The sequence below is a fragment of the Lontra canadensis genome, unplaced genomic scaffold (genome assembly GCF_010015895.1).
Source record: "Lontra canadensis isolate GAN:19392208 unplaced genomic scaffold, GSC_riverotter_1.0 scaffold92, whole genome shotgun sequence".
In the NCBI taxonomy this organism is placed as follows: domain Eukaryota; kingdom Metazoa; phylum Chordata; class Mammalia; order Carnivora; family Mustelidae; genus Lontra; species Lontra canadensis.
In genome coordinates this window covers 1,294,533-1,317,184 of record NW_022631086.1, presented here as the reverse complement: position 1 = coordinate 1,317,184, position 22,652 = coordinate 1,294,533, and positions in this window count along the sequence as shown.

The following is a 22,652-nucleotide window of genomic DNA, read 5'->3' as shown; positions in this document are numbered from 1 at the left end:
ATGGCAGTTTCCTTACTGTAACAATGTGCTATGGTAATATGAGATATTATTGGGAAAAACCAAATAAATGTTACACAGGAACACTCTGTCCTGTTTTTAAAACTTCTTGTAAGTCTAAATTTATTCTAAAAGAAAAAGATTTTAGAAGTATACATTGTAATAGACAGTTCTGAGGGGAAGGGGGGGGCCCTGCTTAGCAACCATTCCCCCTTTCTGAGATCACTTCATTTCCTTTTGGATAAAAATGATATAAATATTCTCCCACTGCATATAGACAGTGGAAATCTAAGTCAAGGAGATTTTATACTTCCAAGCCAAATGCATCTATACTGGCCATCACATATGACTTCAGCAAGAAAATTCCTCTCAAAGTAAAGGCCCAGGGACATGATTCAAGTTGGTTTAATCAGTCCCTCTCTCCAGGGCTTTTCATCTAGATCAGTGATGGGATGAAGGAAATACAGTCAGAGGTTATTCATTCCTAAGTACTCACATAGCACTTGTTACCCTGGTCTTCCCATGGCTTGTGACCCAATGATCTACTGAATATTCTTGCAGGAATATTTTGTTTGTGTTAGCCGAAGCTGCTAAACAAGGAACCGTAACTCAATAGATGGTGTCTTATCCAGGCTTATTTTAAATAAAGAGTTAAGTGAACTTGCTGTCCTGTGACTTCCCCTCCATTTAAGGACAACTGGTCACCGATTCTCATATCTTTTCAAAGTATTTCCAACTCTCATTTCAAATTAAAATTCTCATTTCAAATTAAAGTATTTCCAGCTCTGCCAAAAATTAACAGCAGAGTCTTATTGTTGTGCCTCTTGGGTTTCCAGACTGAAACTTTCACCAAGCAGTTTTGTCTACCAGATCAATTTTTTGGTCAGATGGTCTTAAGATCATTGGTCTCACCTTAGGAAAATTCTCCACCAAATTCTCTACCAAAACTCAAATATTTCAAGACTTCTCTCACAATTTTCTGGCACTTTGTTTAAGCAAAGGAAATCAATAAATTAATCACAAGAAAGACTACAGACTTTGGAATCCAACAGATCTGATTAGACATCAATCAATCGCTGTGTGCTGGTTTTCAGAGCTTGTGCAACAGACCTGACCTCTTTGAGCTTCTGTTTCCTTCTTCAAAAACAAAAAGTAGTTCATGATCTTGTGGATTATTTGTAGTATTAAATAAGAGTTTCTGTGATACTTCTGAAACTGTCAGGTGCAAAGTAGATATGCTTTAAGCCTTTGGCCGTGCATCACACAAGTTAAGGAAGAAGAAGGAAGACAAAGAGGAAGAGGAGGAGGAGGAATGAAGAGGGAAAAAAATGTGTTCCTTCCTGTCCCCTAGAGATGAAAGAACTTACAAAGCTTTAAGTTTTCATGTCACTTTATATATATTATCTCATTGTGTCCTTACAACAGACACATGAAATAAAACAAGTATTCTTTTTCCTACTGTAATAGGGAGAAACTGAGGCATCATGTTGAGTGAGGGGCAGAACCAGATCCAGAATCAACCCCACTTCTCTGATTTCCTCTGCCTGGTTCATATTTTTTGGGAACAATTACTTTTGAAACACCTACAACTGTCTAATTCAGAAATACACAACTCCAATGCCAAAAATCAGGATATAACTATCATTGGTATCATGACTCGAACAATCTAACTATGTGTGCAAAAAAAAAAATCGCTTTATATGTGTATAAAAGCAATAGATACTAAAATTTTCCCCTAGTCTAGTCATAAAACTGGGACAGTTATACGCAAAATATTTCAGATTATGTTACCTAAAGCACATAAGCCACAATGGTACTCAACGAGGACAGCATATTCTGTGATGTATCATTCTGAGCTGTACCCGCTGTCAAATAGGCACAGGCATTTGACTGTGTGACAGTATCAGGCCAAAACAAAATCTGACTTCTAAGGGCTCCTCTGTTAGAGGAAAGATGCTCTCATAAAAAATCATCTCTCGGGGCACCTGGGTGGCTCAGTGGGTTAAAGCCTCTGCCTTCAGCTCAGGTCATGATCCCAGAATCCTGGGATCGAGCCCCACATCAGGCTCCCTGCTCAGCAGAGAGCCTGTTTCTCCCTCTTCCTCTGCCTGCTGCTCTGCCTTCCTTGTGGTCTCTCTCTTTAAAAAAAAAAATCATCTCTCCATATTTTGTATTTTGTGATTTCAATAATATCCCATTTGGGGAAGGGAAAGCAGATCATTATAGCAAATGTATCTTGCAATAAAGTACAGCAATGAAAAGAGACATAGAGTAGTAGCTGGTTCTCTTCACCATTTCAATAATACAGTTAAGAGCCCGGAGTAATTTATCAAAATGCGTAATCTATAAATGGAGGTGCAATTCAAAGTAGGCTCGTAAAATTTTAGATTTGAAGAAACATTAGAAATTATTACTTATATCAACATCCCTCTCCTCTGTTTTTAGATCATGAAACTGAAGATCAGAGAGGTTACAAAACTTGCCAAGGTAACACAGACCCAGAGCAGTAAGATGGTGGGAAGATTTCAAGATCTGGAATCCGAAATTTGAGTTGCGTCTCTGCTTCATGTCACTTGCGTCACCTTTTGTGTGATATTTAATAACCTATACATAATCTAATAATCTATATTTTTGCACTTTGGGGAATATAGTCCAACTGCTTCCTCATGGTAAAATGGTGTAATAATGAAAAGACACAAAACTAATACCTACGTCTTAGGTTGCAGTGAGAATTAACCAAAATGGCCTTTGTATTAAAAAGCACTTTGTAACCTATAAATCTCCATACAAATGTTGGTTATTAGTAATAGGACACTAAGTGATGGAAATTTCTTTTTTTTTAAGATTTTATTTATTTATTTATTTATTTATTTATTTATTTACATGAGAGAGAGAGAGAGAGAGAGCACAAGAGGAGAATCAGAGGGAGAGGCAGTCTCCCACTATTGGGGAACCTGAAGTGGGTCTCAATCCCAGGACCCCAGCATCATGACCTGAGCCAAAGGAAGACACTTAACTGACTGAGCCACCCAGGTGTCCCAGGGATGGAAATTTCTCACTGTTTTCTCAACCTGTTGGAGTCCACTGAGAGTTCCTAAAGAGCCAAGACTGTCTTATTCATCACTGTGTCCTGAAAACCTATCGTGCCTGGCATATAGAAGGCAGTCAACAACTATTTGTTAAATTAGTATGTTATCTTTGGAAATAATGTAGTCAGATTGAGATAGAACGAATCTTGTTTCCATAACTCACAATACTAGATAATTCTGTGATGATTTTTCTCCTTGATCTCAAGGAAAATCTGTGTCCACCAGAACAGGTTTTTTAATTAGATAGGAAGGAAATAAGTTGGTGGACTGGACTGCCTCCTCCCAAATACACATCCCTAAAAATGATGGGGAAGGGGAGTCAAAGTTCAGTTCCTACTTCTTTTCTTCAGTGTCCTGTGAGCTGCATTCTGAGAAAACTCTTTGACATGATTTTCTAGCTCACTAGCTTACTCCTCGTCTGGTCTTGGATTCTGTTATTCCTCTCGTCTGTTGAAGCCTTTTTTTTCCCCAGTATCACATTTTTATTTTCTAAACTCTTTATTTTTTCTCTCTAATGGACATGGTATCACTCATATCTCCCTGAGATGTTTAAAGATATGTGATGGTACCTGTTCTAAAGTCTGATTCTGTTTGTTCTTTTAGCTCTGTTTTCTCTATTTGTTGAGAGAGAAGTTTTCTTTCTTTGTGGGTGATCCTCCCTCCCAGATGTTAATCTTGGTTTTATACTCACGTTTTAATTGGAGTTTTGTCATTAGTTTGTGAACGCCTTATCTTTTTACCAAAATTTCCTCCTGGAGATGTGAGAGAGTGGAGTATGTGGCCACAGATAAAGTAACTGCATGGTTATCGGAGAAGAATCCATCAAACTTTATAATAGGTAAGAGAGGATTCATTCAAGGTAAGTAGGTAGGTGAATGGACAGATAGATATATGATAGATGAGAGATGGATAGATAGACACATAGATGATAGACAAGAAGAAATACATAGTCAATAACTATCTAGATACATAAAAATATACATTACACTATTGTTCGTAATTTATAGTCCTCGTGGTCAAGACTAGGCATCAGGTAGAAAAATCTGACAGGTCAGGGGCTGTAAGAACCATTGGCTGTCATTCTTTGAATGTGGTAAATGCTTCTGTCTTTTAGACTCCTAAGTACCTAAAGCATCTGGTGAAGAAGCAGCCTGGGACCACAGAACTTTACCCAGACTGGATGCCAGTTCTTTCTGTACTTAAGTGCCTCACTTTCATGGGACTCTTGACTGAAGAGGAGATAATTTATTTATCTGACCGCAGTTATCCATCTGCCCCTATTATCTCTCCACTGAAACCTTTTAATACTACATGAGCTGCACATCAATTCCTAATAGCAGCAAAAGCATGTATTTTGGCTTCCTCTGTAAAAACATCAATAACTCTAACAGTTAACTTCTTGTCACCCTTAGCAGTCTCTTCCTTATTAGGCCACAGAGTAAACTGTGGAGCAGGACTGAAAATCATGGAAGCAACAAGGTTTTCTTGGTATTGGGAGTTTTATGACTGCTGATAGCAAACTAAGAGATCACTGATTGTTACAAACCCACCTGAATCCCACAGGTTGGGGACTTGGGGTCCTGCAGGAGACTTGCAAGGTCTCTAAGGACTAGTGGGTCACTGCAGGCTGGCAATGACTTATAGGAGAGAAGGTGGCTCATAACCATGTCCCTTTACCCACTCTTGCCCCATCTACTCTTAGACTATGCCTGTGCCACAGGAATCCATAAGTGCAGTGTCCTTGGCCAAAAATCAACTATGATATAAAGAATAGGAACAGAAAGATATGCTCACCCAGTGCACCCTGTCCCATGTCCCAAGGCAGGGTGCACTCCTGCCTCATAGCATTTTGTCTTACTCTACCTGGGACCTTTGGATTCCTGTCCCTACTGGAGTTTGCCTGCCCCTACCAGCGAGAGCTGGCATTCCTCCTTCAGCTTGTGCAAACACAATTTTATTTTTGTTTATGCATCACGCTAGTCTATTTTATTTATAATATAATAATGACCAACATCCGTTGAGCCCCTACCAGAGGCCAGGCACTTGCCACCATTCCTTCATTGCTGGTGGGGGTGCAAAATGGTACATCTCCTTTGGAAGACAGATTGGCAGTTTCTTACAAAACTAAGTACACTCTTACCATATGCACCAGCAACCATGATTCTTAGTATTTACCCAAAGGAGTTGAAAACATGTGCATATGAAAACCTGCACACAGATGTTTATAGCACCATTATTCATAACTGCCAAAATGTGGAGCAACCAAGGTGTTCTAGGAGTAGTTGAATGGATACACAAGCTGTGGTGATCCAGACGAGGAACAATTATTCAATGCTAAAAATAAATGAGCCTACAAAACCATCCAAAGATACAGGAAAATCTTAAATGCGTATTTCTAAGTGTAAGAAGCCAATCTGGAAAGGCTTCATACCATATGATTCCAACTACATGACATTCTGTGGGGAAAAAACAAAACTCTGGAGACAGGAAAAAAAAAAGATCAATGGCTTTCAGGGGTTGAGGGAGGAAGGAGAGATGGAGCACAGAGGATGCGTAGGGCAGTGAAACTACTCTGTCTGTTACTATAACGATGGGTATGTGTCACTATGCATTTGTCAAAACTTCATAGAATGTACAAAAGCAAGAGAGAACCCTAATTGTAAGCTATGAATTTTAGGTGATAATGGTGTGCTGATGTTGGCTCATTGATTGTAAAAAACATACCACTCTGGAGGGAGATAGTTGGAGAGGCGGGGTGCGGGGGAAAAGGGGAGAGAGTATGTGAGAAATCTCTCTACCTCTCACTCAGTTTTGCTGTGAACCTAAAATGCCTCCAAAAAGTAAAATCTATTAAAAAAAAAAAAACTGTTCCTTCAGAAAAATTTTTTTTTAATTTATTTTATCCTAGTCATGGATTAAATGTATTTCCCCCCTAAGGATTTATAATCTGTTTCCATGTCCACACCACTCAGTACATTTCAGCTAAATGCAACAAGAAAGAGCAGTTCCAGAAAGGGAATCCCAGTCATTGAGACCAGGAGGGTTCAGTGCATGTACCTGAGTCAGCCCATGTAGCAAGATTAAGTCACATGTCACATCTCTTCAGCAGCCACAGTACCAATTGGCTCTCATCCTTTCAAATCCAAGAATGTCAGTATTACTTAGTCAACTTCTTAGAGCTCTCTGGAAATGACCAAGTCCTTACTCTACTCTTCTTACTAACCACATGTTTTGGAAAAACACCATTAGGGTGCAATTGGCACTGATATTTTCCAACTAAAACATTTATTTCTGAAAGTATAAATTGTCTTATTTTTCTATTGTAAGCAAATGGAAATATGAGATGCAATTATTGTGGCAAGGCAGTGGGAGAGTCTGTGGGTTGTTTTTTCTGTTGTTGTTGTTGGGTTTTTTTTTTCATATTTCCATAGGCTGGTGGCCACAGGACTGGCTTTCCCATCAGGCAGGAGTCCTGGCAACTCTCTAGGTGCCTTCTGATAGACTTCTTGGCAACAGGACATGGGGCCAGGATAGAGATGTGTCACTTTAAGTTCTTAGAAAACTCTTCTCTTTCTCCATAGCTGTCCTTTTGCCGTTGGGATTATAGTACTCACGCTGTATTTTTATCACTACAGGTTTGGTAAGCAGTCACACTTCACAGGATTATGCATGCATCACAGAGGACATTTCAGTCACTTATTGCTTCATAACAAACTGCTCCCCAAAAATCAGTGGATTGAAACGATACAGATTTGTTATTTCTCATGATTCTCTGGGTTCTATGGAACTCCTTCTGTTCATTACTGGGGTCGCCCATGCAGTTGCATTCAGCTGAAAGATTGGCTCAGGGCTGGACTGAACCAGAACACTGGGATGGCTTTGCCTCCCTCTCCATGTGATCTTAGTGTCTCTCTCCAAAAGACCAGCCAGATCTGGTCTTTCTGTCATGGTCTCTGGGTTCCAAGAGGGCAAACCCCAGTGTGTAAGTGCTCATCCAATTTCTGCTTACACGACTCTTGCTGATATCCCATTATCCAAAGCAAGTCACATGGCCAAGCCCAAGATCTGTACAAGGGCATCAATATGGGAAGGTGCGTTTTATTGGTGACCATCCATATAACAGCCTACCCAGAGGGAGGAAAAATTAATTATCTGATTGAACAGATTTAGTTTAGGAACAAAGCCATTAAATATGAACATAATGATTGGACATATAAGGGCCTTATATCAATAATAACTAATATATAAATGGGCAGTTATGACACGCCAGGCACTGAACTGAATGTTTCATATTTATTATTCTACTTTACCCTCATACCAACTGCATAAGATTGGTACTATTACAAATCCCCATTTTATGGATGACAGAACCAATGCCCAGACATGGAAACAAGCAGTAAAAGGTAGGGTTCAGGGTGAGAGTCCAGTGAGTACAACTCCAAAGTTGATGCTCTTAACCCCCATACAAACCATCATATTTCTAAACAGATGGTATAGTGATCCCCACAGTAGTGACAGAGGCATGTCTTTAATAATTCCCTTTCTTTTTTTTTTAGATTTTATTTATTTATTTGACAGAGAAAGACCACAAGTAGGCAGAGAGGTAGGCAGAGAGAGAGAGAGAGGGAAGCAGGCTCCCTGCCAAGCAGAGAGCCCGATGCGGGACTCGATCTCAGGACCCTGAGATCATGACCTGAGCCGAAGGCAGCAGCTTAACCCACTGAGCCACCTAGGCGCCAAAAAATTCCCTTTCAACATGAAATTGAAGTCACTCATCCTAAGTCCCAAACTAGTACATCAAGATGGCCTCCTGTCAACAAATCTCTCTACTGAGCAGACTTCTTTTCTCCTCATCCAATTCACCTAGACTTCTGGCTAATACATGGGCACAGATACAGTTCCCTTTCATTTAGAGTAGAACACAACCTGGCCAGCCACCATCCCCCCCAAACACACACACCTTCAGAGCCTGGCAACAGGCTCCTCTGTGGGCAGAATAGCTCAGGAGGAAAAGCACCGGTTAGACCACCCAGCAGCACAATCTGACACCAGTCACTTAACCTCCCTTAGACTATTTCTTCAGCTTTAAAAAGAGGCTAATAACAATGTCTGCCTCTGAGGGTTTAGGGGAGGATTAAATTGGATTAAATCTTACAGGGAGCTCAACTGCAGCCTCTAGTACATAAATAAATGGTAACTATTGTTATGAAGAGTAAGTGCTTTTCAGAACTTCTTTGGAAGCTGACTTTTCCTTGCCAGTCATATACTTTGAGAGAAGCATCCCAGGGACTTTACCATCTCTGTGGAGGACCTTCTAAGGACAATCAACAGAACCACGTAGACTATATGTTAGCTTATTTCCAAGAAATGATCAAAGAAAAGATTTAAAGAAGCTACTTGACTTGGCTGGTGGGGCGGTGGGGGAGAGAGATAAAAAAGGCAACATGATTCTCCGAAGTATGTGAACCAAGTTTCCCAAAGTCATTTATTACATATCCTGTCTGTTTGTATGTCAGCTCAACCTCTGTACTGAGGGTAATAAAATCAAATCACATGGGTGAGGAATCACATTGAAATGCATCCTTTTAAATCTAACGTTTTACTTAATTTTATGTATTCTTGCTAAAAGAAGAAAAATTCAAAAATATTGAGTAAAGAGTCTCGTGTTTAAAGATGCATAAACACTTTGTAGATTTCTTTTTCATGCATTTTACAAGGTTAGCATTCCTCATTGCTACAACTGTGCACAACTAGAGTGCCCCATGTTCGACGGGGAGGTTTACAAAATGGAGGTGCCTAGGGAAGTATTTTACGTCATGCACAAACTCTTCCAGTCCCTTTCAACACTATCACAAGCAAAAGGAAGCCACGAAAAATATGAGCCAGAATAATGTCCACAAATAATCTTCACAACTCCCTGTTGCTTACAGAGATCGAGGTCCCCTGAAGAGCAAAGGGTGGTTTAGGAAACTTTTAAATAAAATGGGGAACTAAAGTATCCACTCAAATGTCTCTTTGTCTAAAACAGGAAAATTTCAGTCTTCTCAATAAAGTCTTTTTAGAGTTTTGTGTGTTTTTTTTTCACTTTCACACACCTGGAACAAATAATGAAAGCAATAAGGACATCCTGGTATGGGAAGGAAAAGCAAGAGTTCAGTCAGCCAGAACCGAGTGCAAGCTCCACATTCTTGTACTTGCTAGTTTAATGACCAAGAGTGAGTCCCATTATCCGTAAAAATGAGAATCATAATTCCTCCTTTAAGAATTAATGAGAGGATTATGTGAGTCATTGTAGATGAAAATGCTTGGTACACCATTTGGCACGGAATAGATATTTATTAAATGTTTATTTTGTTCTGCCTTTTCAATAGGCTTTTCTTAACACCAATTACCTTCAAACCTACAGCATATTAGAAAAAAAAAAGTCCTTATAAAAGCCTTAGTCATTGGCAAATATAAGCTTTTGCCTAAAAGCTCTACATTAAGGGATTAAATTCTTTGCAAACCATAACAGTGAAATTAACGGTCACCTTACAAACATGGGGCAGGTGAACTAATCATATGCTTCACATTCAATACCTACCATCATGCTTTTAGAATGAATCATGAGATTTTACGCCTATGTGCATAAGCAGGAACTTAATTAAAGCCAACTAATGTTTTTTAGGAGTACAAGTTGATGTCCAAGTGCATTTGCTGCTCAGACGGCCTTATGAGCTTCATCCATCCTCTACCAAAAAAATCACCAGCTACCAATCACCCTTTCTCTCAGTTTTGCCAGGATGGGTCCAGTGGGTCATTAGCACATAGAGCTACTGCAATGTTCTCATTTACAGAAGGAGAGACAGCTGCTGGAAGGACTCGAACCCATTCTTCTGATTCTCAGTCCACTGTACACTATGGCATATCACTAAGTCCCTCGATGTGCAGCCTTCAATCCTATTTGTTAACTTAGGGGCAGGAGAGGGAACAGTGTAGCACAGTGGATATCGTTGACTGGCATTTAACATCCACTCCTCCTTTCTTGTGGTCAGTATTTTTTTTCCAGACTGCTAGTTGCTATCCATAAGTCTGTCATGAAATCAACTAAGGGGTTCAAGACTGGCATTTCTTAATGGAGTGGCACGACCTAGAGTAGCCCTGAATTGCATGGCAAAGACTAGAATAGAATCTATCAGGGCATCCAACTCTCTTGTTGGATCTTTTATCTGAGGTGGACATGAATGCAACTGTGTGTATGGGTGAGTTGAATCTTAGAGTTTATCAAATAGTTTGAAAAACATTGTTCTGGCATGCCTTTCGGGACTTCTGACATTGAGAAGCTGCATACTATGTTTCTCAGAATCCCTGCAGAAAAGATTGCAGGTGCAATTTGGATTTTGCCAGTTAGATGCCTCAGTGTGAGAACTGGAAGATGACAGTGGTCACACCTCTACTCCACAGCTATTCTGTGGAGGACACTTGTGGCTTTCTGTGGCATTATTGATAGAGGACCCAGCATAGAGTCATAGATGCTTGGATTCAGGATAGTAGGAGCGAGATGGTGAAGGAATAGTAGACCTAAATATCACCGGGTCCCAGGAGTTCAGCTGGATAGTTATCAAACCATTCTGAACACCTACAAACTCAATAGGAGACCAAAGAGAAGAAGAGAGGCAATTCTAGGAACAGAAAAGCAACCATTTTCTGGAAGGCAGAACATGCAGAGAAGTGAATCCGAGGCAATATACAGGAAGATAGAGCATGGGGGCTAGGGGGCCAGCTCCCAACAAGCAATAAAACAGCAGTGGAGCACAAAATTGGAAGATTTAGAAGTCTGCTTCACTGAGGGATGCTGCTCCAGAGGCTAAGTGGGGTGGGGGGGGAGCCCTCGTAGGAGCAGTGTGATCTTCAGAACCCATGGAAACACAAAAAGACCAGGGATGTCTGAGGGTGATAGAGCTCCCAGGTATTGGAGCAGGGAAGCTGGCTGCAGAGATGGAGCTAAGGAGGGGCTCTCAGCTTGGGGTTCCCTTAAACCATGATCCAAGGCACAGTTGGACCACTATTCTTTGAGCAGGGACCCCACAAGTGACAGATCCGGGGAGACCCTCCTCCTTCCTCCTCTGGGAGGAGCGGTGCGGGAGTGCACTGCAGAAATCTGCTGGGTTTGGAGACTCCAAACAGGGCTGCATGCCAGATATAGAAACTCTCGGTCACAGGCTGGATGAGCTTGGAGTGCAGCCAGAGACCAGGGAGACAGGAAGGATTGACTGCTTTTCTCTGATGGTGCTCTGAAGAGTGGGGCCCCGAGCTCTCAGCTCCTCCAGGCCAGAGACTGGGAGGCTGTCATTTTCATTCCCATCCTCCAAAGCTCTATGGAAAGCATTCAGGGACCAAATGCTCCCAAGCGTGAACCCGAGCAGATTATTTAGCCTGGCCCCTGGCAAGGGCAGTGCAATTCCACCTCGGGCAAAGACATTTGAGAATCACTGCAACAGGCCCCTTCTCCAGAAGATCAATAAGAACATCCAGCCAAGACCAAGTACACCAGTGAGAACTACAAAACTTCAGAGTTAGCGGACTATAATACATAGAATTCATGTTTTTTTCCCCATGATTCTTCAGTCTTTCAAAGTTAAATTTTTTTAATTTTATTTTTGTCTTATTCTATTTTTTTATTTTTCCTTTCCTAACATTTTTAAACTACTTTATCTTATCAATGCTTTTTTAAAATCTTATTAAATTTTCAATTTATAGTCATATTCTATTCTTTCATTGTATTTAACCTTATTTTTTGCATACATACAGGTTTTTCTTTCTTTAAAATTTTGGGATAGAAAATTTTAAAAGAATTTAAAAATTTAAATTTTAAAATTTAAGAAACAAAAAGTTTCTTTTAATAGATCAAAGTATACCCTAAATCTAGCACATGGCTTTGTTTTATAGTCTCCAGCCTGATCACATTCTTTTTTTTTTCTTTTTTCAACCAACTTCTTATATTATCAATTCCTCTTTTAGAATCTTTTTTTTTTTTTAAGATTTTTTTATTATTTGTTTGACAGACAGAGATCACAAGTAGGCAGAGAGGCAGGCAGGTGGTGGGGGGTGGTGGTGGGAAGCAGGCTCCCTGTCTAGCAGAAAGATGGATGTGGGGCTCCATCCCAGGATCCTGGGACCACGACCTGAGCCAAGGCGGAGGCTTTAACCTACTGAGCCACCCAGGTGCCCCTAGAATCTTTTTAAATTTTCATCTTTACAGTCATATTTCATCCCTTCATCGTGTTTACCCTTATTTTTTTGTATGTGTGTATATATATGTATGTGTGTATGTGTGTGTGTATATATATATATAGATATAGATATAGATATAGATATAGATATGTTTTTCTTTCTTTAAAATTTTGGGAGATACTTTCTTCTAACAGACCAAAATACACCCCAAATCAAGTGCAAGGCTCTGTTGTACTCACCAGTCAAATGTGTATATATATATATATATATATATATATATATATATTTTTTTTTTTTTTTCCCCTCCTTTCTTCTCCCCCTGGTTTCGGGTCTCTTCTGATTTGGTTAATATATTCTTCTGGGGCTGTTGCTACCCTTTTAGTATTTTGTTCTCTCCTTCATCTATTCTTATCTGGATAAAATGACAAGGCAGAAAAACCCACCACAAAAAAAAAAAAAGAAAGAACAAGCGGCAGCACCAACAGCTAGGGACATAATCAATAAGGACATTAGTAATATGTCAGAACTAGAGTTCAGAATGACAATTATCAAGGTGCTAGCAGGGCTCAAAAAAAGCATGGAAGATACAAGAGAATCCCTTTCTGCAGAAATAAAAGAAAGAAAATCTAACCAAGTTGAAATTTAAAAAGCTATTAATGAGGTGCAATCAAAAATGGAGACTCTTACTCCTAGGATATATGAGGTAGAAAGAGAGAATTAGTGATATAGAAGACCAAATGATGGAGAATAAAGAAGCTGAACAAAAGAGAGACAAACAAGTATTGGATCACGAAGGGATAATTTGAGAGATAAGTGATACCATAATATGAAACAATATAAGAATAACTGGAATATCAGAAGAAAAAGAGAGAGAGAACAGAAGATATATTGGAGCAAATTATAGTAGAGAATTTCCCTCATTTGGCGAAGGGAACAGGCATCAAAATCCAGGAGGACAGAGAACCCTGCTCAAAAATCAGTAAAAATGGGTCCATACCCCATCATCTAATAGTCAAACTTACAAGTCTCAGTGACAAAGAGAAAATCCTGAAAGCAGCTCAGGACAAGAGGTCTGTAACATACAATGGTAAAAATATTAGACTGGCAGTAGACCTATCCACAGAGACCTGGCAGACCAGAAAGGACTGGCAAGATATATTCAGAGAACTAGACGAGTAAAATATGCAGCCAATAATACTATATCCAGCTAGGCTGTCATTGAAAATAGAAGGAGAGATAAAAGCTTCCAGGACAAACAAAACTAAAAGAATTTGCAAACATCAAACCAGCTCTACAGGAAATATTGAAAGGGGTCCTCTAAGCAAAGAGAGAACCTAAAAGTAACAGACCAGAAAGGAACAGAGACAATATACAGTAACAGTCACCTTACAGACAATACAATGTCACTAAATTCACATCTTTCAATAGTTACCCTGAATGTAAATGGGCTCAGTGCCCCAATCAAAAGACACAGGGTATCAGAATGGATAAAAAAGCAAGACCCATCAATATGCTGTCTGCAAGAAACTCATTTTAAACCCAAAGACACCTCCAGATTTAAAGTGAGGGGGTGGAAAACAATTTACCATGCTAATGGACATCAAAAGAAAGCTAGGGTGGCAATCCTTCTATCAGATAAATTAGATTTTAAGCCAAAGACTATAATAACAGATGAGGAAGGACACTACATCACACTGAAAGGGTCTGTCCAATAATAAGAAGTAACAATTTTAAATAACTATGCCCCTAACACAGAAGCAGCCAATTATATAAACCAATGAATAACAAAATCAAAGAAACACATCAACAATAATACAATAATAGTAGGGGACTTCAACCCCCCTCACCGAAATGGACAGATCATTTAAGCAAAAGATCAACAAGGATATAAAGACTTTAAATGACAACACTGGACCAGATAGACATCACAAATATATTCAGAACATTCCATCCCAAAGCAACAGAATACACATTCTTCTCTAGTGCACATGGAACATTCTCCAGAATAGATCACATCCTGGGTCACAAGTCAGGTCTCAACCAGTAGGAAAAGATTGGGATCATTCCCTGCATATTTTCAGACCACAGTGATTTGAAACTAGAAATCAACTACAACAGGAAACTTGGAAATAACCCAAATACATGGAGGCTAAAGAGCATCCTACTAAAGAATGAATGGGTCAATCAGGAAATTAAAGAAGAATTGAAAAAATTCACAGAAACTAATGAAAATGAAAACACAACGGTTCAAAATCTGTGGGACACAGCAAAGGCAGTCCTGAGAGGAAAGTATATAGCAATACAAGCCTTTCTCAAGAAAGAAGAAAGGACTCAAGTACACAACCTAAACCTACACCTAAAGGAGCTGGAGAAAGAACAACAAAGAAAACCTAAACCCAGCAGGAGAAGAGAAATCATAAAGATCAGAGCAGAAATCAATGAAATAGAAACCAAAAGAACAGTAGAACAAGTCAATAAAACTAGGAGCTGGTCCTTCGAAAGAATTAATAAGATTGACAAACCCCTGGCCAGACTTATCAAAAAGAAAAGAGAAAGGACCCAAATTAATAAAATCATGAATGAAAGAGGACAGATCACCACCAACACCAAAGAAATATAAATGATAAGAACATATTCAAATTTGACAATCTGGAAGAAATGGATACATTCCTAGAGACATATAAACTACCAAAACTGAACCAAGAAGAAATAGAAAAGCTGAACAGACCCATAACCAGTAAAGAGATTGAAGCAGTCATCAAAAACTCTCCCAACAGAGAGCCCAGGGCCAGACGGCTTCCCACAGGAATTCTACCAAACATTTAAAGAAGAATTAATACCTATTCTCCTGAAACTGTTCCAAAAAAATAGAAATGGAAGGAAAATGAGGCCAGCATTACCTTGATCCCAAAACCAAAGACCCCATCAAATAGAATTACAGACCAATATCATTGATGAACATGGATGCAAAAATTCTAACCAAAATACTAGTCAATAGGATCTAACATTACATTACATTAAAAGGATTATTCACTATGACCAAGTGGGATTTATTCCTGGGCTGCAAGCTTGGCTGGACATCTTCACATCAATCAATGTGATACAGTACATTAATAAAAGAAAGAACAAGAACCATCTGATACTCTCAATAAATGCTGAAAGAGCACTTGACAAATTACAGCATCCTTTATTGATCAAAACTCTTCACAGTGTAGGGATAGAGGGCACATACCTCAATATCATAAAAGCCATCTATGAAAAACTCACAGCAAATATCATTCTCAATTGAGAAAAACAGAGCTTTCCCTCTAAGGTCAGGAACACAACATGAATGTCCACTATCACCACTGCTATTCAACATAGTACTAGAAGTCCTAGCCTCAGCAATCAGACAAACAAAAAGAAATTAAAGGCATCCAAATTGGCAAAGAAGAAGTCAAACTATCACTCTTTGCAGATGATATGATACTTTATGTGGAAAACCCAAAAGACTCCACTCCAAAACTGCTAGAACTCATGCAGGAATTCAGTAAACTGTCAGGATATAAAATCAATGCACAGAAATCAGTTGCGTTTCTATACGTCAAAAGCAACACAGAAGAAAGAGAAATTAAGGAGTCAATCCCATTTACAATTGCACCCAAAACCATAAGATACCTAGGAATAAACCTAACCAAAGAGACAAAGACTCTGTACTCAGAAAACCATGAAGTACTCATGAAAAAAATTGAGAAAGACACAAAGAAATGGAAAAACATTCCAAGCTCATGGATTAGAAGAACAAATACTGTGAAAATGTCTATGCTACCTAAAGCAATCTACACATTTAATGCAATCCCTATCAAAATGCCATCAATTTTTTTCAAAGAAGTGGAACAAATAATCCTAAAATTTATATGGAACCAGGAAAGAAACCGAACAGCCAGAGGAATGTTGAAAAAGAAAACCAAAGTTGGCCGCATCACAATCCTAGACTTCAAGCTCTATTACAAAGCTGTCATCATCAAGACAGTACTGTCCTGCCACAAAAACAGACACATAGATCAATGGAACAGAATAGAAAGGCCAGAAATAGACCCTCAACTCTATGGTCAACTAATCTTCGACAAAGCAGGAAAGAATGTCCAATGGAAAGGGAAAAAAAAAAAACAGTCTCTTCAACAACTGGTGTTGGGAAAATTGGACAGGCACAGGCAGAAGAATGAAAGTGGACCATTTCCTTACACCACACACAAAAACAGACTCCAAGTGGATGAAGGACCTCAATGTGAGACAGGAATCCATCAAAATCCTTGAGGAGGACACAGGCAGCAACCTCTTCGACCTCAGCTGCAGCAACTTCTTCCTAGGAACATTGCCAAAGGCAAGGGAAGCAAGGGCAAAAATGAACTATTGGGACTTCATCAAGATCAAAAGCTTTTGCACAGCAAAGGATATAGTCAACAAAACCAAAAGACAACTGGCGGAATGGGAGAAGATATTTACAAATGACATATCAGATAAAGGGCTAGTATCCAAAATCTATAAAGAACTTCTCAAACTCAACACCCAAAGAACACAGAATCCAATCAGGAAATGGGCAGAAGACATGAACAGACATTTCTGCAAAGAAGACATCCAAATGGCCAACAGACACATGAAAAAGTGCTCAACATCACTCTGCATCAGGGGAATACAAATCAAAACCACAGTGAGATACCACCACACACCAGTCAGAATGGCTAAAATTAACAAGTCAGGAAATGCCAGATGTTGGTGAGGATGCAGAGAAAGGGGAACGCTCCTACACTACTGGTGGGAAAGAAAGTTGGTGCAGACACTCTGGAAAACAGTATGGAGGTTCCTCAGAAAGTTGAAAACAGAGCTGCCCTATGACTCAGCAATCACACTATTGGGTATTTACTCTAAAGATACAAATGTAGTGATCAGAAGGAGCACATGCACCTGAATGTTTATAGCAGCAATGTCCACAATAGCCAAACTATGGAAAGAACCTAGATGTCCATCAACAGATGAATGAATAAAGAAGATGTGGGATATATATACAATGGAATATTATGCAGCCATCAAAAAAACCTGAATTTTTTTCTTTTACAATGACGTGGATGGAACTAGAGGGTATTATGCTAAGGAAGTAAGTCAATCAAAAAAAGAAAATTATCATATGATCTCTCTGATATGAGGAATTTGAAAGGCACAGCAGGAGGTCGTGCGGGGTAGAGAGGGAAAAAATGAAACAAAATGGGATCAGGAGGAAGACAAACCATAAGAGACACTTAATCTCAGGAAACAAACTGAGGGTTGCTGGGGGGTGGATGGGGAGGGATAGGGTGGCTGGGTGATGGTCATTGGGGAGGGTATGTGCTATGGTGAGTGCTGTGAATTCTGTAAGACTGATGATTCACAGACCTGTACCCCTGAAGCAAATAATACATAATATGTTAATTTTTTAAAAAAAGATGCTTGGATTCTGGAGGCAAGGCACAAGGCAACCCATCTGGGCCAGCAAGAAATGGAGTTAGCAGCAGGAGGGGAGGCACTCTAAAAGTGGTAGCTTCCAAATCTTGGTAGTATCAGTGAGATTCTGGGTCCTCTGGTTTTCAACTACAGAAGCAGCAGCAGCAATCTTGGTGGTTTCATTCTATGGTGTGCCTTTGGGAATCGCCATGGAAAACTCAACCTCAAGTCTATTCTTCAGCCCTCACATGATTCTGAAAGCCACTTAATACCCTGTAATAAATCCTTCCTTGGTTAAGCTACTTGGAGTAGTGTCTCTTCTGTACTCTACACTGCTAAAACTAACAGGAAATGGAAAAATAAGAGTAAAATCTTCTTTTGGTACTCAATACCATACTGGAACCTAATTATGAATCTCGACAGAGAATTCTGAAGAGAAGGAAAAAGCCAAATCATTCAAGTTATAGATATTTGGGGGGGTTGTTGTTCTGGTTTTTGTGGGTCCTATATCACCAACCAATCAATAAACACTTGTTCATTGATAAAACTACATGATGGAAAAATACCAAATATTTTCATACATTCACAACTAGTTGCAAGGAGAATGAAAGAATCTAAGGTCGGACAGACCTAAGACCCTAAAATAAGGGTCCTGGAAAGACCCTGAGATGGGAATTTGGAGGCAGGGATTTATTGAATCACACACTTAGAACAAAACCTGTAAGAAAGTAAGAAAACAGGACTGGGCAGAGGAAGCAGTTGAAGTGTGTTGCCACAAGGCCTTGGCTGATTTGGGAAGGGGGTGGTTTAAATGGGTGGGGGGCATAGTTCTGAATCTGACATGACCCTTCAGAGTGGTCCTGAATTGAAGAAAGAAGGCCAGATTTTTGTATCCCCACATTGACCAATCACTAGATACAAACTGCCTTTGGGAAAATTCTGTGACCCAGGATGAGGCAGCTCCTTTCAACCAAGGGCAAGTCCTTGCAAGGAACTCAGCTATGGGTTGTCAAGAGCTAACAGCTCTGGGCAGCTGAAGAAGGAGCACTTCAGTCCTAAAGGGGGGGACCTGGGTGGTGAATGTTCAGAACCCAGAGAAGTCTGAGTGAGAGAGAGATAACGAGATCTAAACTATCGTGGTGTTCATGTGGAAGGAAGGAGGAGATAGATAAAGGAGAAGACAGGGGCAGAGCAGACAGGGCTTTATGATTTATCTGCTGTGAGAGGAGGGAGAGGGACAAGTCAGAGTTCCCTCCCTAAACCCTGTCTTGGACACTTGGACAGATACCAGGCCATTGGCTGAGGCAGGGAGTCCAGGAGAGAAGTAGGTTCTTGGTGAGAAGGAGATGGAAGCAGATATTATAAATTCAAAGTTGCCTATATTGAGTTTGAGATACCTGCAAGGTTTAACAACAATCACCAAGCTCTTGTGACGTCCATGTTCTAAGCTACACACCTTATATACATCGACTCTGAATCCTTGCATGAGGATCCCTCTAAGATTAAACCGGTCTTGTTATTCCTATGCTTGCCCTGAAACAGATGGGTTTTCAAAGTGGTTGACTGCCTGGCCCAAGACACTCAGCAGAGCTTCTATGTGAACCTAAGTCTATTTGGCTCAATTCCTACAGGTGTCCTTTCCACACCATCCTACAAGTGAGAGGATCAGGACAGGAATGTGATCTAGAGGGATAACGGTTGGCATCATCACTGCATCAGTGATAATTAAAACCACAAGAATGGGTGGAACTAGTTAACAGTATTTACAGTAACAACGTCATTGGCTAATGTGTGTCAAGAATTCCCCAAGTGCCAGGATATCTTCTAGATGCTCTACATTATTTAATCCTTACAAGAATCTTATAAGATGGGGCCTAGGCTCCACGGGCTGTGTTAACAGGCTGAGCGGTTTACACAATAAATGTATTGTCACGCAGTCTGAAGGCCAGGCATCTGAGACACCAGCTGAAGCCGCAGAAGAAGAAACAGAGGGAAGCTGAGTTTTCATGGCATTGAAGGAAACCAGGTCGCATGGGATAAGCAAGAGCACCCAGCCGTGAGAGCCACACTAGACCGTACATTTGGCAGTCCAGTTGTTGGACCATCAGCGACATTCTGGTTTCAGAGATGTAAAACTCTTCCTCACTGAGTTCTGACTGTGACGTCGAGATTCCCACCCACACTCATAGCCACACTTATCCTTACATTAAACACTCATTTCACTTCTTTTTCTTATAACCTTAAAATAATCTGACTCAGGCATGCAGAGAGTCAGGGGGAAAGAAATGAGTTGAAAGCCTCATCATGGAAGCTAATGCAAAAGAATGATTCGAGAAGGAAATGATCAATGGTATCACCTGTTACAGGAAGATCCAGTAAGATAAGCGCCCAAAAACTAACAGAGGTTTGCTAATAAAATAATGGGAGAGCCGGGTGAGTGGAGACTGAAGCCAGGCAGCCTCTGGAAACGGCAGGAGTGGGGGGTCAGATCAGAGAGACAGCCATAGAAACCACAGTTTCGAGTGGCTCACTTCTGTAGAAAGAGGGGAAAGTAAGGTCCTACACAGAAGTTGTTGCAGAATATTGGGACTGGTTTAAGATGAACACATTTAAAGGCAGAGGGAGAGGATCCATTCATGAGCGTGAGGTTGAAAACACTTTGGAGAGAGGACAACTGATGGCATGAAGTTGCTGAAGAAATGAGCAGCCTCGGGGAGGAAAGAGTCTGAGACAGGAAGAGGGAAGAAGGCAACAAGGGGTATGGACACATAGCAGGCTATTTTAGGATCTGATATTGAAGATATTTCCTATAATGGCTTCTATTTTGTGGGTGAAAGAGGAGACAAGATTATCTGCTGACAGTGAAGAAAGAGACAGGTTTAGAGCCTTGAAGAAGAGAAGAAGACTTGCAAGAGTCATTTTGGAAAATGGCAGTGAGTTCTACGTGGAACCCTGTGGAGGATTATTGATTAGTAGAGGGCTCCGGTGAGAACACAGACCTGAGTGTGGCATGCCCACCTGTGATTTCTCCCAGTGTCCTCTAGTGGGGCAGGAAAAGCAGCAGAAACATTGTTAGTTGGGATTACTTGAAATCTGAGGGGAGAGAAGCAAGGGCATGAGTCAATGTTGGAAAAAGAATGATTGAAGAAAGAAACCAGAGGATCCAGGATGACCCCAAATGGCAAGGTTAGTAGGGAGAAAACAGGAGAACCAAGGAGACTCGAAGAACAGCTGTGTGGGAATAAGAGATGGAGGTCTGCAGTAGTAAGAATTTATGGAGATTTGAAGATTTCAGAGGTGGAGAAGTTGTAGGTGATGAGAAGACCCTAAAGTGCACCATGGGTCATAGATGAGTGTTGTGTGCCTATCCAGCTTCTCTTCCTTTGGGGAGCTTTCCTTCTGTCATTACTTGTGATTCTGGTTGAAAGATCACCCTAGAGCCTCCCCACACCCCACCTCTGCTACAGGAGTTGGCATGGGACACAGGCCAATGAGTTCATCCCCTGACTAAGGTGCTTGGTTCAGGAATGAGTAGGTGACCAAGAGGCGAGGATCAGACTCTTCTATCCTGACATTCTTTCCCTGGATGCTGGAGCAGAGAATCTCTCATTTTCTCAGCTCATGAGTTGTAAAGACCATGTAGCTTCTTGTGACCATCTTTCCTGGCAGCATGGAGGAACCAGTTGCAGAAGGAGAAAGTGAGGCCAACATGCAAAGACAAGCAAATCAAGGAGACATGAAAGATGGGTAGAAGCAAGATTTCAAATAACAATTTTAAATTGCTGGATCTAGCCATGCTGAAGCTAGTCTACCCCTGAATCTTTCAAATGAGCTCTCTCCCCACCAAATTCTCTTTGGCTGAAGGGAGTCTAAATATAATTTTTTTAAAGATTTTATTTATTTGTGTTTGCGAGAGAGAGAGAGAGAAAGAGCACAAGTAGGGGTTGGAGGAGGAGCAGAGGGAGAAGCAGGCTCCCGATGCAAGACTCGATCCCAAGACCCTGGAATCAGACCTTAGCCAAAGGGAGACACTTAAAATCAATGGAGCCATGCAGGTGTCCCAACGGAAGGTAGTCTGAACTGGGTTACTATAAACTACAATCCAAGGTTTAAGTAGCTGAAACAAAAGGAGGTAAAGGTATGGGGGCCAAGAAGGCCAAGGAGTGAAAGATAGGGCATTGTGTGAGTTTTCCTTATAGGCACTAAAGTCATCCAAGATGAAGGTAGTACTTCACGGGGATGGAGAAGACACCCATGAACCATCTGCAATAGGTCTTAAGTAGGAAGAACAGACAGGATGTTAGTAGATAACTACAATGAAGAACAGAAGAAAGTTCCATATCCATTAGCAGAAGTCTCAAATGAGCGATGGGTTTATACAAAGGTGCAGGCATTTCAGTGTGGAGACCCCATCGGGGAAAGAGAAGCATCCAGACCCCACTTACTGATGAGAAGCTAAGTGGAGTTCAGCAATAATGTGGATCAGATCGCTACTGCATAGAGCGGGCAGAGCCTTCCTGGTCCAAGGTTATATAACCATGAAATGCTTCCCAGTGAAAAATAAACTCCACTTCCAAGTCCTAAGTATTATTACAATATAAATAATAGAGATGCCCTTTAACCATTTTCCGCCCACCAACCCTTAACCTTGAATCACTCACTGTTCATCTGTAAGACAGACTAGAAGGTAGAACTGAAAATTTAGATGTCTCAGGCTTTCCCCCCCTCCAATTGAGATGTTTTATGCATACATTTAAATGTCTCAATGACCAGAGTAGTAATCTCGAAGGCAATTATCACTCAAGTATATTTGGTAGAATTAGTGTTAAATATTTTAAAGCCCTATTTAGAAAATCTCATCAACCTAACACATTTTATTGGCCAACATAAAATATA